The 14,299-nt window shown below is 37.9% G+C and overlaps 1 protein-coding gene across 1 annotated transcript in view; it reads left to right on the forward strand.

Annotated features, from left to right (window-relative positions):
- Positions 1-14,299, forward strand: part of MEGF10 (multiple EGF like domains 10) — a 120,707-nt gene that overhangs the window by 19,965 nt on the left and 86,443 nt on the right. The gene's annotated exons all lie outside the window — the stretch shown is intronic.

The following is a 14,299-nucleotide window of genomic DNA, read 5'->3' on the forward strand; positions in this document are numbered from 1 at the left end:
AAAATTTAAAGGAAATCATCTAGAGCTCCAAGAGAACTATCATATAGAAAAGCAGTCTTCTTAGCTAGGTCACAGAAGGCAGCATGATCTGAAGGTAGACCTCCTTGGCCAGCTGGGCTCATTGGAGGGGCAAAAGCTGTATGACAAGTCTAAAGATATGTCACCCAAACTGAGGTTTAAGCTTTAAAAACAACTGAGTTAATTTATTGAACTCAGCATGTAATCGAGGGACAGAAAAAGAAATGTGCTACCTCAAATGAAATCCATCTGTTGATCCAGGGAGGAGAATGGGTTTCCAGAAACTTGGACCCTGGGTATTATCTGTAGCTGCGTGCCCCAAGTGTGAGCTACTGAGTATTCTTCTTGAAGAATTCACTGTTGCATTATCCAGTAAAATTGGGAAATGCCTTGTGCTGGATCCCCTTTATCAAAAATTTATATTTGACATGTAAATTTTTATCGAAGACTTTGGGAATAATTGGAGTAAACGCATGTCTCAAACTTATTTGGCCATAAAATTCCCTACCTCTCCACCCCTCTTTTCTATTTCTTCTAAGAACATGATGGAACAAATAGTCTCCAGAGTCTACTTATTTGGGAAACAATGCTGTAAGGCATTTGGTTTGCTTTTATATAACCTTAGGCTGATAATCATAAATATTTAACTTTATCAGAGACTCTTTGGATCTTTATTTTCTTGTTTTTTTATCCAGCTTTATGGAGATATTATTGACATATAACATTGCATAAGTTTAAGGTATACAATGTGATGATTTGATATACTTACACGTTGCAAAATCATTACCATAATAGGGTTAGTTAACACCTCCTCCATCTTACATAATTACCACTTCTTTTTCTGTGGTGAGAATATTTAAAATTTACTCTCTTAACAGCTTTCAAGTATTGATATATAATACAATATCGTTATCTGTAGTCACCCTGCTGTACATTAGATCCCAAGAACTTATTCATCGTACAACTGGAAGTTTGTGCCCTTGGATAAACATCTCCCCATTTCCCTCACCCCCACCCCCTGACGCCCAGCCCTGGCAACCACCGGTCTACTCTCTGTTTCTATTAGTTTAGCTGTTCCAGATTCCACATATAAGTGATATCATACAGTATTTGTCTTTCTCTGTCTGACTTATTTCACTTAGAATAATGCTTTCATGGCCATCCACGTTGTCACAAGTGGCAGGATTTCCTTCTTTTTTATGGATGAATAATAGTTCATTGAATATGTGTGTGTGTATGTGTATGTATGTGTGTGTGTATATATATATATATATATATATATATATATATATAATCTCACATTTTCTTTATCTACTCATCAGCCAAAGGACATTTGGATTATTTTCACATCTTGGCTATTATGAATGATGCTGCAATAAACAGGGGAGTGCAGATATCCCTTTGAGACACTGATTTTATTTCCTTTGAATATGTACCCAGAAATAGGATTGTGGAATCATATGGTAGTTCAATTTTTGATCTTTTGAGTAGCCTCCATACTGTTTTCCATAGTGGCTATATCAATTTTCATTCCCACTAACAGTGCACAAGGGTTCCCTTTTCTCTATATCCTCACCAACAATTGTTATCTCTTGTTTTTGATGATTGCCATTCTAACAGGTGTGAGGTGAGGTGATATCTCATTGTGGTTTTGATTTGCATTTTTCTGATGATTGGTGATGACAAGCACCTTTTCTTGTACCTGTTGATGTGTGATCCTTTTTTATATTGTTGAATTCAGTTTGCTAGTATTTTGTTGAGGATTTTTGTATCTCTATTCATCAGAGATATTGGCCTGTAATTTTTTTTTTTTTTTTGTAGCGTCTTTGTCTGGTTTTAGCATCAGGGTAATTATGGCCTCGTAGAATGAGTTTGGGAGTTTTAGCATAGTTTGAGAAGGATGGGTATTAACTCTTCTTTATATTTTTGGTAATGTTTTCATGTGAAACTGTCCAGTCCTGGACTTTTGTTTGTTGGAAGTTTTTTGCTTACTGATTCAAATTCACTGCTACTAATTGATCTGCTCAGATTATCTACTTCTTGATTCAGTCTTGGAAGACTGTATATTTCTAGGAATGTTTCCATTTCTTCTAGGTTGTCCAATTAGTTGACATATAACTGTTTGTAGTATTCTCTTATGATTGTTTGCATTTCTGTGGTATCAGTTGTAATTTCTCCTTTCTCATTTTTTATTTTATTTATTTAGGTCCTCTCTCTCTCTTTTTTTAATGAGGCTGACTAAAGGCTTATCAAATTTTTTAATCTTTTCAAAAAACCAGCTCTTGGCTTCATTGACTTTTTTCTATTATTTTGGGGACTATTTTATTTATTCCTGCTCTGATCTTTATTATTTCCTTTCTTCTGCTAACTTTGGGCTTTGTTCTTCTTTTTCTAATTCCTTAGGTTATTTATTTGAGATTGTTCTTATTTCTTGAGGTAGACCTGTATTGCTATAAACTTCCCTCTTAGAACTGCTATTGCTGTGTCCCATAGATTTTGGAAAGTTGTGTTTTTATTTTCATTAGTCTCAAGGTATTTTCTGATTTCGTCTTTGATCCATTTTTTTTTTTAGTAGCATGTTGTATGATGTCCATGTATTTGTGGTTTTTCCCATTTTTCTTCTTGTAATTGATTTCTAGTTTCATTTATGTTGTGGTTGGAAAAGGTGCTTGATATAATTTCTGTTCTAAATTTGTTGAGACTTGTTTTGTGACCTAGCATGTGATCTATCCTGGAGAACGTTCCATGTGCCCTTGAGAGAACGTGTATTCTGCTCTTTTTGGGTGGAATGTCCTGTAGCTATCTATTAAGTCCAGCTAGCCTAGTATGTCATTAAGGCCACTGTCTTATTGATTTTCTGTCTGGATGTTCTTTCCATTGATGTGAGTGGGGTGTTAAAGTCCCCTAGTCCCCCCAAGTTGATTTGTACATATAAGTGATATTATATAATATTTGTCTCTGTCTGACTAACTTCACTTAGTATGATCATCTCTAGTTACATCTATGTTGCCGCAAATGGCATTATTTTATTCTTTTTTATGACTGAGTAATATTCTATTGTATATGTATTCCACATCTTCTTTATCCATTCATCTGTCAATGGACATTTAGGTTGCTTCCATGTCTTGGCTATTGTAAATAGTGCTGCTGTGAACATTGAGTCGCATGTATCTTTTTGATTTAGAGTTTTCATCTTTTCTAGATATATGTCTAGGAGTGAGATTAGTAGATCATATGGTAACTCTATTTTTAGTTTTTTAAGGAACCTCCATACTGTTTTCCATAGTGGCTGCACTGTTTCCCACTAACAGTGTAGGAGGGTTCCCTTTTCTCCACACCCTCTCCAGCATTTATTATTTGTAGACTTTTTGATGATGGCCATTCTGACCAGTGTGAGATGATACCTCATTGTAGTTTTGGTTTGCATTTCTCTAATAATTTGCAATGTTGAGCATCTTTTCATTGCATACATCTTTTGTATCCATTCATCTATTGGTGGGCATTTGGCTTGTTTTCATATCTTAGCTAATGTGAATAATGCTGCAATAAACAAGGGAGTGTGTATATCTTGTTGACATTCTGTTCGTATCAGAATATTCTAAATTTGACTATATACTTACCTTTACCAGCATGTTGTGTATTTTCATATTTTTATGTTAATTAGCATCCTTTTATTTCAGCTTGAAGAACTTCTTTTAGCATTTCTTAAAGGCAGTTATGGTGGTGATGAAGTCCCTCAGCTTTTGTTTGTCTGGAAGAGTTTTTATTTCTCCTGCATTTTGAAGGGCAACTTCACTGGATAGAGTGTTCTTGCTTGGCAGTTGTTCTCTTTCAAAACTTTAAATGCATCATTCCATTATCTCCAGGCCTCTAAGGTTTCTGCTGAGAAATCTGCCCATAGTTTTATGAGGGCTCCCTTGTAAGTCACAAGCTTCTTTTCTCCTGCTGCTTTTAAGATTCTCTCTTTGTCTTCAATTTTTGACAACCTTATTATAGTGTGTCTTAGAGAAGATCTCTTTAAGTTAAATTTGTTTGGTGACTTATGAGGGTAATGTACTTAAATATCCAAGTCTCTCTCACATTTGGGAAGTTCTCAGCCATTATTTATTTAAATAAGCTTTCTGCCTCCTTTTCCCTCTCTTTTCTTTCACGACTTGCTGTTGACTTCCTTTATGGTACCCCATAGTTTATATATGCTTTCTTCACTCTTTTTTATTCTGTTTTTCTTTGTTCTCCTCTGACAGGATAATATTAAAATATCTGTCTTCCTCTTCACAGATTCTTTTTTCTGTTTGATAAATTCTTCTGTTGATGCTCTTTATTGCATTTTTCATTTCATTCATTATATTCTTCAGATCGAGAATTTGTTTGGTTCTTTTTTATGATTTCTATCTCTTTGTTAAAATTCTTGTATTGTTTGTGTATTATATTCCTGATCTTATTGAATTGTCCTCCTGCATTTTCTTGTAGCTTATTGAAATCCCTTTTAAAAAAAGCTATTTTGAATGCTTTATTGGGTAAATCGCAGATCTCCATGTCTTTGATGTTGGTTACTGGAGGATTATTGTGCTCCTTTGGTGGTGTCATGTTTCCTTGATATTTAATGTTTCTTGGATTCTTTCATTTCTGTTTCCACATTTTCAGGAGCAGTCACCTCCTCAGTCTTTACTGACTGACTTTGGCAGGTAAAATATCTTCTGTCAGCTCTGCTAGGGATTCTGAGGCTTTTTCAGACCTTCTATTGATATGCCTGCTCCATGCTTCTTGCTCCCTCTTGTATGAGAATTCTCAAACTTGTATGCCTTCTCTACATCCTGCAATGCACCAGGCCGGGTACTAACAGCCTGCCTTTTGCCTTCCCAAGGGCAGAGCTAAAACTCAAGTTGGTGGTCTCTCCCCAGTCTGCAGATTGGGACCAGCTTTCTTCATGTGTTCAGTAGCAATTTGCCAAAGCTCATTCTCACCACTGCTGGGAGCATGAACAGAAAGCTGAACAAAAAGTAGGGGGTGGTGTTGAGTGAGGTACACTGAGCACGGGGAATGCCCATGGCCAGTTGGGGGTATCCACAGGCTAGACATCCCCTCTGGCTCATGGGTGGGCTCATGGGTGTGACACAGGTAGTAGGATCCACATTCCTTTAATGCCCTCTGAGATTTCTATCTGTTTCTCTCCCAGACTCTTCCCTCCCCCGAGTCATGCAGCTCACGACTCCATACTGTGGATGTGGACAGGGAGAAAGAGGCCTCTTTGGCAAAGTCCTACACAGCTGGGGAAGCTGTTCACTCACTCACATGCACTAGCTTTCCCCCACATGAGACATCACAGGCCGAGAAGGACTCTCTCGGCACGAGCTATGCTGCCTTGGTAGGAGGGGTAATGTGTATAAAGTCTAACTGTTCCTCTTACCTTCTCCAATGTGTACAAACTTGTATTTTTTTGCTCCAGCGACATGCTGGAGCTTCTCTGCTGGAAACCTGTACTTCTACAAAGGCTCTCTCATCCATGGGTGATTGTCTAAGACATTGTTCTCCAGGGGCTTCTGGGCCATGGCCAAGATAGACTGGAGACAGTTCACGGGCCACTCAGTGTCCACAGCTGGGACTGAGATCTGTATGCCTATTACCTGATGCACAGGTGGGTGAGGCTGCTTCTGGGTCCCTTAGTGTATGGTGCCGGATTCCATAGCTCCCACAAAGGCACTTTTATCTATGGGTGAGTGCTGAATTATTGTTCTCGAGGAGGGATACCATGATAGATATGTCAGGCATGTTGGCTGTGTCACTCTAATTTCTTCTAAGGACAGTGATGTCTGTTTTAACAACTGAAAAAAGGGAAATATTTAGTTCAGTCATGACAGAATATAGCAGGCACTTCCTTCCGTTCATCATTGCATAGATGATGTACCTGTTTACTATCTACATCAATTGGTACAGCATTGGCTGGGCCTCTCCTCCAAGTATTGAGCTATTAGTAACAGCTATTTCGTGGCAAACAGGTGTTTACCAGAAGTGATGTCAATGAGTTAATGCATATGAAGCAGATCTTGATATTAAATTCAAAATAGCTGTATAAATGATTGGCAGTGGTTATGGGGCTAAATACCAAAATTAAGAGAAAAGGACAGTTATGTGTAAAATGTGATCTGTCAACGAACTTAAAAGCTTTTTATTCTGAACATTTCAGGACCTTCACTGATTTTTTATAAAGCAGGCCAATAGTCTTTGCTGGAGGTGGCAAACTAGCAGGCTGGATGATTTGCTACATAATCATGTTTTGTTTGGTCTACGTAGTATTTACATGTAAAGAACTTTTAACATAAAACCTAGGACTTTCATCTTCCACAGAAAAATCAGCATATTGGTAACACTGGCTTGACATTCTTATGTGGCTATAGGCAGGAGATACTGAAGGGGAGCCTACCCTTTTATTTATTTTTAATTAAGGTGTAATTGACATATAGTATTACATTAGTTTCAGGGGTACTGCATAATGATTCAGTAATGCATGATTTATACATACTGTGAAATGGTCACCACAATAAGTCTAGTTAACGCTTGTCACCATACATAGTTACAAAACGTTTTTTTCTTGTGATGAGGACTTTTATGATCTATTCTCTTAGCAACTTTCAAATATGCAATACAGGATTATTAACTATAGTCACCATCCTGTACATTACATTCCCATGACTTATTTATTTTATAACTGGAAGTTTGTACGTTTGACACCCTGGAGCTGCCCTTTTTAGATGAGCACATGCTCTCTGAGTTTCCCAGACCTTACCTGACCTACTTACTCTTCTCATTGATCCCCACTGGCTCCTGCAGGCATTTGAGTTTGTGTTCCCTGGTTTTTATGAGGCATTCTAGTAGCAAAGTTTCTGCTGCCAGCTTTCTCTTAGACGTTTGATCCTCCCCTTTTTGAAGAAATTCTGCCACTTAATTTATACATTTGGTTTAAGGCTTTCATACTGAAATGCAAATGTCCCTGACGAAGGAAATAACCCCTTAGCTGTTATAACTAGCTGTTGATTCTTGGGTATGAGGACTCTGTTTATTCTCAAGCTAGCATAGACAGGGAAGGAGAGCAGAAAGAACATTAGGGCACCAGAGTCCAAAAGGAAATGTCCAGGGACCACCACCTAGGAGGGAGGAGGGGCGGGTATACTGAATGGGAAAAGTGGTAACTATGACCGTCACTGCCCTCTTCACTTTCCCTAGGACTGGCCTTTACTATTAACATGCGATTCAGACGTACTGGATAGCTGCAAGCAAAGTGTCTAGAAACAAGTATCAGCAAGATGAAATAGGGCAGATGAGGAAATGCCATGGGGTACAAAACATGCTGTGGGAAAGAATATTTGTCAAAGAATTCCATGGCTCCATAGAGAGTGGTCGGGCCAAGAGGAATGCCAGTCAAAAAACAGAAGAACCTGGTATGGCACTTCCTGTAGAATTGCCATGCTTTCCTAGTAGACATAAACATGACAGGACTGGGAGGGAAATAATTTGTTGCAAATGAAGGTACCTTCCTTCTGGTTTCTTCTCTAAACTGTCCGCTGATGATTTTGAAATCCTTCTCAAATTGAATCAGTTTTCAGTCGTATCAACAGACCAGTTGTAGGCTGAGTTGCTAGGAATTTGTGCTTAGGAAAATTAGAGTTTATTCCAGTACTCCTTAACTTTTTGAAACTGTGGTCTATTAGGATCATGTTACTAATGTTACTTAAATCTGATTTAACTTAAAGAGACACAATGTGGGAGTTGTGGCCAGAATAGATAATGCCTGTGCATGTGTGGAATTAAGCTGAAAACTCTTTCCATTTTTAAATAAATGAATAGGATTATGTGCTCCACAGTTGGTATTACAATCCCTTGTGTGGAATCCATTACAATAGTCAATTTCAACACAAACTTTTTTTTCCTGTGTATGTCATTTTTTTTGTAGAGGAAAAGCTTAGCGTAGAACTTTGCATTGTGAGTTTGTAGTATTAGCATTTCCTCAAGTAAATGTCGTGGAAGGCTCTAAAGCCAATATCTTCATAAACATTTGGAGAGCCCACCCACCAATGACCAGACTCTTACTGAAATTGCAAAGTGTGTTCAGTGTTAGCTCAGATTTTTTTTAATATGTCTTATTTGTGTAGAGAGAGGTCTCTGACCCTTGGTGGAAGTTCTCACATTCTACCTTTCTTTTTTTTTTTTTTTCTTTCTTTTTTGTGGTACGTGGGCCTCTCACTGTTGTGGCCTCTCCCGTTGCGGAGCACAGGCTCCGGATGCGCAGGCCCAGCAGCCATGGCTCACGGGCCCAGCCGCTCCGCGGCATGTGGGATCCTCCCGGACCGGGGCACAAACCTGTGTCCCCTGCATCGGCAGGCGGACTCGCAACCACTGCGCCACCAGGGAAGCCTTACCTTTCTTTTTTTAAAATAACTTTACTGAGGTAAAATTGACATAAAATATGCTGCACAGATTTAAGTGTACAATTTGATAGGTACTGACATATGTCTACAACAATGAAATCATCATGTCAATCATGATAGTGAACTTGTTCATCACATACAGATATTTGCTCACATCCCTTTGTAATTCCTCCCAGCCATTCCTACCTGCATCCCTCACCCCCTGGTAACCACTGATCTGCTTTCAGTAACTTCAGGTTAGTTTGCATTTGCTAGAGCTTTATACAAATGGAATCACAGTGTGTTCTCTTTTATGTCTGGTCTCTTTCACTCAGCATAATCACTTTTGGATTCATCCATATTGTCATGTGTATCATTGATTCATTCCTTTTTATGGCTGAGTAGTATTCTGTTGTGTAGATATACCATAACTTATTTATTCTTTCATCTGTTTATGGACACTTGTATTATTTCCAGATTTTGGCAACTACAAATAAAGCTGCTCTGAGAACTTGTGTACAAGTCTTTGTATGGACTTATGCTTTTATTTCTTTTGGGTAATACCTAGGAGTGGGATAGCTGAAGCATTTGGTACTTGTACATAGTGTTTAGAGATGCTTTATTTGTAATAGCCCAACACTGGAAGTAATCCAAATGTCCATAAACAATTTAAGAAACTGACAAAATTTTCCACAGTAGTCATCCACTAGCAATGTATGAGAGTTCCAGTTCCTCTAATCCTCGCCAATACTTGTCACAATCAGTCTTTAATTTCAGTCATTTGAATAGATGTGTAATATTTTCTTATTGCAGTTTTAATTCATACTGTTCCAGTGACTAATGATATTTAGTCATTAATGAGCATCTTTTCATGAGCTTATGTGCCATTAGTACATCTTCTTTGGTGAAGTGTGCAAATCTGTTGCCTATTTATTTATTGGTAATTGAGCTGTTTATCTTCTTATTTAGTATTTTTGTATATTCTGAATACAAGTTCTTTATCAGCTAATTTTTTTAATAAATATTTCTTCCATTCTGTGACTTATCTTTTCATTCTCTTAATAGTATTTTTTGAAGAGCAGAAGTTTTTAATTTTGATGGATAAATTTATTAATTTGTTCTTTTGGAAGTTGTATTTTTTGGTGTCATATCTAAGAAATCTTTGCCCAGCTCAAGGTCACAAAGGTTTTCTCCTATATTTTTTTCTATAGGTTGTATACTTTTAGGTTTTATGTTTAGGTTTATGATTCATTTTGAGTTAATATTTGTATATGGTGCAAAATTATATATCTATATTTATTTATTTGCCTATGGATATCCAAATTTTCCAGCATTGTTGAAAAGACTGTTCTTTCTTCACTGAATTGCTTTTTTGCCTCTATCAAAGTATAATTGTCCATACATGTTTAGATTTATTTCTGGACTCTCTATTCCATTCCATTGATCTATTTGTCTATATTTACATCAATATCACACTGTCCTGATTACTGTAGTTTTTAAGTCTTTAAATCAAGTAGTATTAGCCTTTATCTTTTTCAAAGTTATTTTGGCTATGTAGGTACTTTGTATTTACATATGAATTTTTAAATCTGGTTGTCAATTTCAACCAAAGAAGCTGCTGGGATTTGGACTGGTATTGCATTGAATCTGTTGATCTATTTGGGAGAAAATTGATCTTAACAGTAGTGAGTCATCTGATTCATAAATAATGTCTCTCTCTCTATTTAGAATATCCCATATATTCTGCTGTTGTTGGGTGGAGTGTTCTGTAAATGTCAAATGGGTCACCTTTTGCTGATAGTTTTGTTTAATTCTTTAATTTCTCTCAGCAATGTTGCTAGTTCTTAGCGTATAGGTCTTTCACATCTGTAGTCAGATTTATCCCTAAGTTTTTCATATTTTTGGTGTTATTATGAATGGCTTTTAAAATTTCAATTGCTGGGCTTACCTGATGGCTCAGTGGTTGAGAGTTCACCTGCCAATGCAGGGGACACGGGTTCGTGCCCCGGTCTGGGAAGATCCAGCCACATGCCGTGCAGTGGCTGGGCCTGTGAGCCATGGCCGCTGGGCCTGCATGTCTGGAGCCTGTGCTCCGCAACTGGAGAGGCCACAACAGTGAGAGGCCCACGTACCGCAAAAAAAAAAAAAAAGAAAATTTCAATTGCTGATTGTTTCTTGCCAGTATATAGAGGTATAATTAAGTTTTTTATATTGGTTTTTATCTGCAAACTTGTTAAACTCTCATTATTTTAGTAGCTTTTTTTGTAGATTTCCAGCAGACTTTCTATACATATATACATATATTTCAATAATCTATAACTAAAGTCAATTTTACTTCTTCCTACCCAGTCTGGATGTCTTTTACTTCTTTTTTCTTGCATTATTACCTTGCTAGAACCTTCAGTACAATGCTGAATAGAAATTATAAGAGTAGACATCCTTGTCTTGTTCCTAATCTAGGGGGTCAAGAGAATTTTTTTCAGGAATGGATGCTGGATTTTGCCAAGTGCTTTTTGGACATTTCTTGAGATAATTATTTTCTGCTATTATATATATATATATATATATATATATATATATATATATATATATATATTTCAATTTAGGAACTGACTCACCAGAAAGATCTTCCAAAGGGGCAGTGTATGTTAGGAATCGTGTTTGGCTGTGATAAGTAGATATCTGAAAAATATATAGAGGAATTTTTAATTTTTATGTAATGAAAAGTCTGGAAGTGAGTGGTTTATGGCATTTATTCATCCATGCAAGAAATTCAGAGCAAAGTGTTCCATGATTCCCTGGGCCCTTCCCTCAGATCTGCAGATTCAGCCTTTTTGTCTACACACCTGTCATCAGGAAGAAGAAAGAGATGGGGGATTGCTCTTACCATTGATCTCTCACCCTATACTGTTTCCACATGGACACATCAATCCAGAAAGAGGGATGGAAATGTGGTTTCTTGCTGGTCACACCATTGTCCCTGGTGAAAGCGGCATTCTGTTAATAAAGGTGGAAGGAAGACTAGACATTAGGTATACAATTAGAGATGTCTGCCAGTTAGAGATGTCTGCCAAAAAGAGTGATTACTGCTGGTAATCACTCTTTGTACTTGTCCTTCACATGCATGAAAGCTCCATCAAGAATAGAAGGAAAGGAATTTTAGATATGGATTTTTAAAAATACATTTGCCAAGTGCAACTTTCTAGACTTCCAGTGTTTTCTCACTCTCCATGACTGATCAACAGTCTATGCACGTCACATATATGGACCACTGGTGGCTGTGGGGTGAGAGCCCCTGACCCTATGCAGTGGGTTTTGTAACCTTGGGGATGGGATGAAAAGAGGATGGAGTATGAGGCAGCTGCTTTTGGCACCTCTTTCCTGCAGCTTTATTACAAAGGTGTCTACTTCCTCAGCTCAGATGTTCTCTCTTTCCTGAGACCCTCCTTGATCTCACTCTAGTTGGAATCAATTGCTCCCTTTCCTCAGCTGCCACAGTATTTTTATGATGACTTTTTGAGATGTAATTCACATACCATACAATTCAACTATTTAATGTGTATAATTCAGTGGGGTTTTTAAAGCATATTTACAGAGTTGTACAATCAGCACACAATCAACTTTATAGTATTTTCATTTCCTCAATAAAACCCTGTATCCATTAGCCATCACCCCACATTTACCCACAGTCCCTCCCAGCCCTAGACAACCACTAATACACTTTCTGTCTCTATAGTTTTGCCTATTTAGACTTTTCATATAAATGGAATTGTTGAATATGGTTCAGAGTATTTGTTCATAATTCTGTATTACATCTGCATTCTGCTCTGCAGTTAGGTTTTGTGGAGCCTATATTTGACCTCCTCTGCAGACTAAGAGTTCCCAGTCTGCCATCTTTGTATCCATAGTAGTGCCTAGTAATGTGCCTGCTACCTCAGTAAATATTAAATTGAAGGAAAAGGGAATTCTCTTCCTTTTTATAAACAAACACAATAAGGTAGGCTACAATGTAATGTCTGCAAATATGAAAACACAATGATTCCTGTCTGTAGTGAATACTGTAGTAGCAATTAGATTTTTGTAAAGACTTTGCATGTAATTGGCCTCAAACAAAAGTATGTAGTGGGTAAAGTTTATCTTAGGAGTCAACTCTCTGTTTTCTTTCTCTTCCTCATTTGAATCTTCTAACTCCCGACTCGCAGTTGTCCAGTACACCTGCCCTAATATCTGACCCAGCACAGCTACTACCATCCTTTTCCCTCCTGCCTCCCCACTGCCATCAAAACTCATCAGAAGTTTTGGTCCACTGGAATTCAGGCACCTGGGTTCACTCCTACTTCTGCCTCTAATGCCAGCTTCAAATATTGGGAAAATCATTCCATTTTCCCAGTCCCCATTTTCTTGCCTGAAAAATGCGGAAATGACGTTCAGTAAAGGAACCTTTAACTCTAAAAATCTATGTTCCTCTGTAGCAACTCCGAATAAAAAAATGAGCAAAAATAAGATTTGTCGCTTATGCTCTTTATTCATGATATCAAGATAAAAGACCCTTCTGGGGAAAGATGGATTAGGTGGAAGGTGTGTGTTTCTATTGGACAGTTATTTTCAAGAGATACTTTGATCATGGAAACATTTTTCAAATTAACTTAAATGCATTGATTATAATATATCCTCTAGGACACAGGTAGGTACTGTGTTTAGAGATACAATTGGTTTAAAGGAGTCTTCAGTCTGCCCACTTTTACTTTCACCTTTCTGCCGTACTCTAGGTGTAAATCCAAAGGGAAATGTATATGGCAGAAGAGAAAACTATTGAGTATAGTTAGTAGGTCTCAGTATTAAAGGCAAATATTTACAAGTGAAAGAGGAATGAGATCCATGTCACTGGTAATGGGATTTAAATGGATTTAGGAGCTAAGGCTGAAATAGGAGCCTAATTAGAGAAGATTCCAGGGTCATTGGGTCAGTCCTCACCTGTGCATCAGGCAGACAGGCTGTCCACAGCTTTCAATTCATAGTTGTGGCATGTTCTTCTCATCAGTGTCTCTTGCCCCCCAGTTCTTGAGGGAGAAGATGCCTTGGCTGCTCTTTGCAACTTGATGTGTCTGCAGCGGTGTACCAAGTATGGTCCACATATTCAGCTTACATCTGGTCTCTGTAAAAGATTACTGAAAACTCAGAATGTGATATTAATGATTTTCTTAAAGAGAGATGTGAAAAAGAATCATATTGGATAGATTGTCTTTGCTAGCATTTTCCTGATTTTAATTGCCCTTTTAAAAATAAGAATAGGATAGGGAATAAAATGACAGTTTCCATGGATGAGAAAGCCATACTTAGGATAGTTCTTTTGTGCTTGTCCTTGAAATCTAAGCTATTGAACATTTGCTACAGGAGACCTCTGTTCCCTTTCTCGTTTCCAGCTGACTTTGGAATTTTCTATATGACACATTCATGTCTTTAACCCACCTTGGGTTCTCACGTGGAGTTTGTTAGTCATAAAACTCAGCACCCAGAGTAGGTGGCATTTGAGGCTAAAAGAGGAAAGATGAAGCTAGGGTAGGGATCTAGCTCAGTCAGTTTCCTAGAGGCAGGCTCTGTGTTTGTCACCACATATGCCATGGTTAGTGTTACTGCAATTTGGAGAGTTGGGACATCAGAGAACACAGAGTTTTCTAGCTTGCTCTCTTCTCCTCTGTTTTCTCTCTTGCTCCCCCTGGTCTTGTGGGTGCTTGGTGAGAGCTGCTGCTAAATGTGGAGAGTCCCAAGCTGTGGGATAGGGCATGGAACAGAGATGGCACTTGTGTGACAGTCTAATGTCATGTGGAGATTCTGCACCACAGCAGGAGAATTTTGTGTTCTTTCCTTTGAGAATCCGT

Source organism: Phocoena phocoena, chromosome 3, assembly GCF_963924675.1.
Source record: "Phocoena phocoena chromosome 3, mPhoPho1.1, whole genome shotgun sequence".
NCBI classification, from domain to species: Eukaryota; Metazoa; Chordata; class Mammalia; order Artiodactyla; family Phocoenidae; genus Phocoena; species Phocoena phocoena.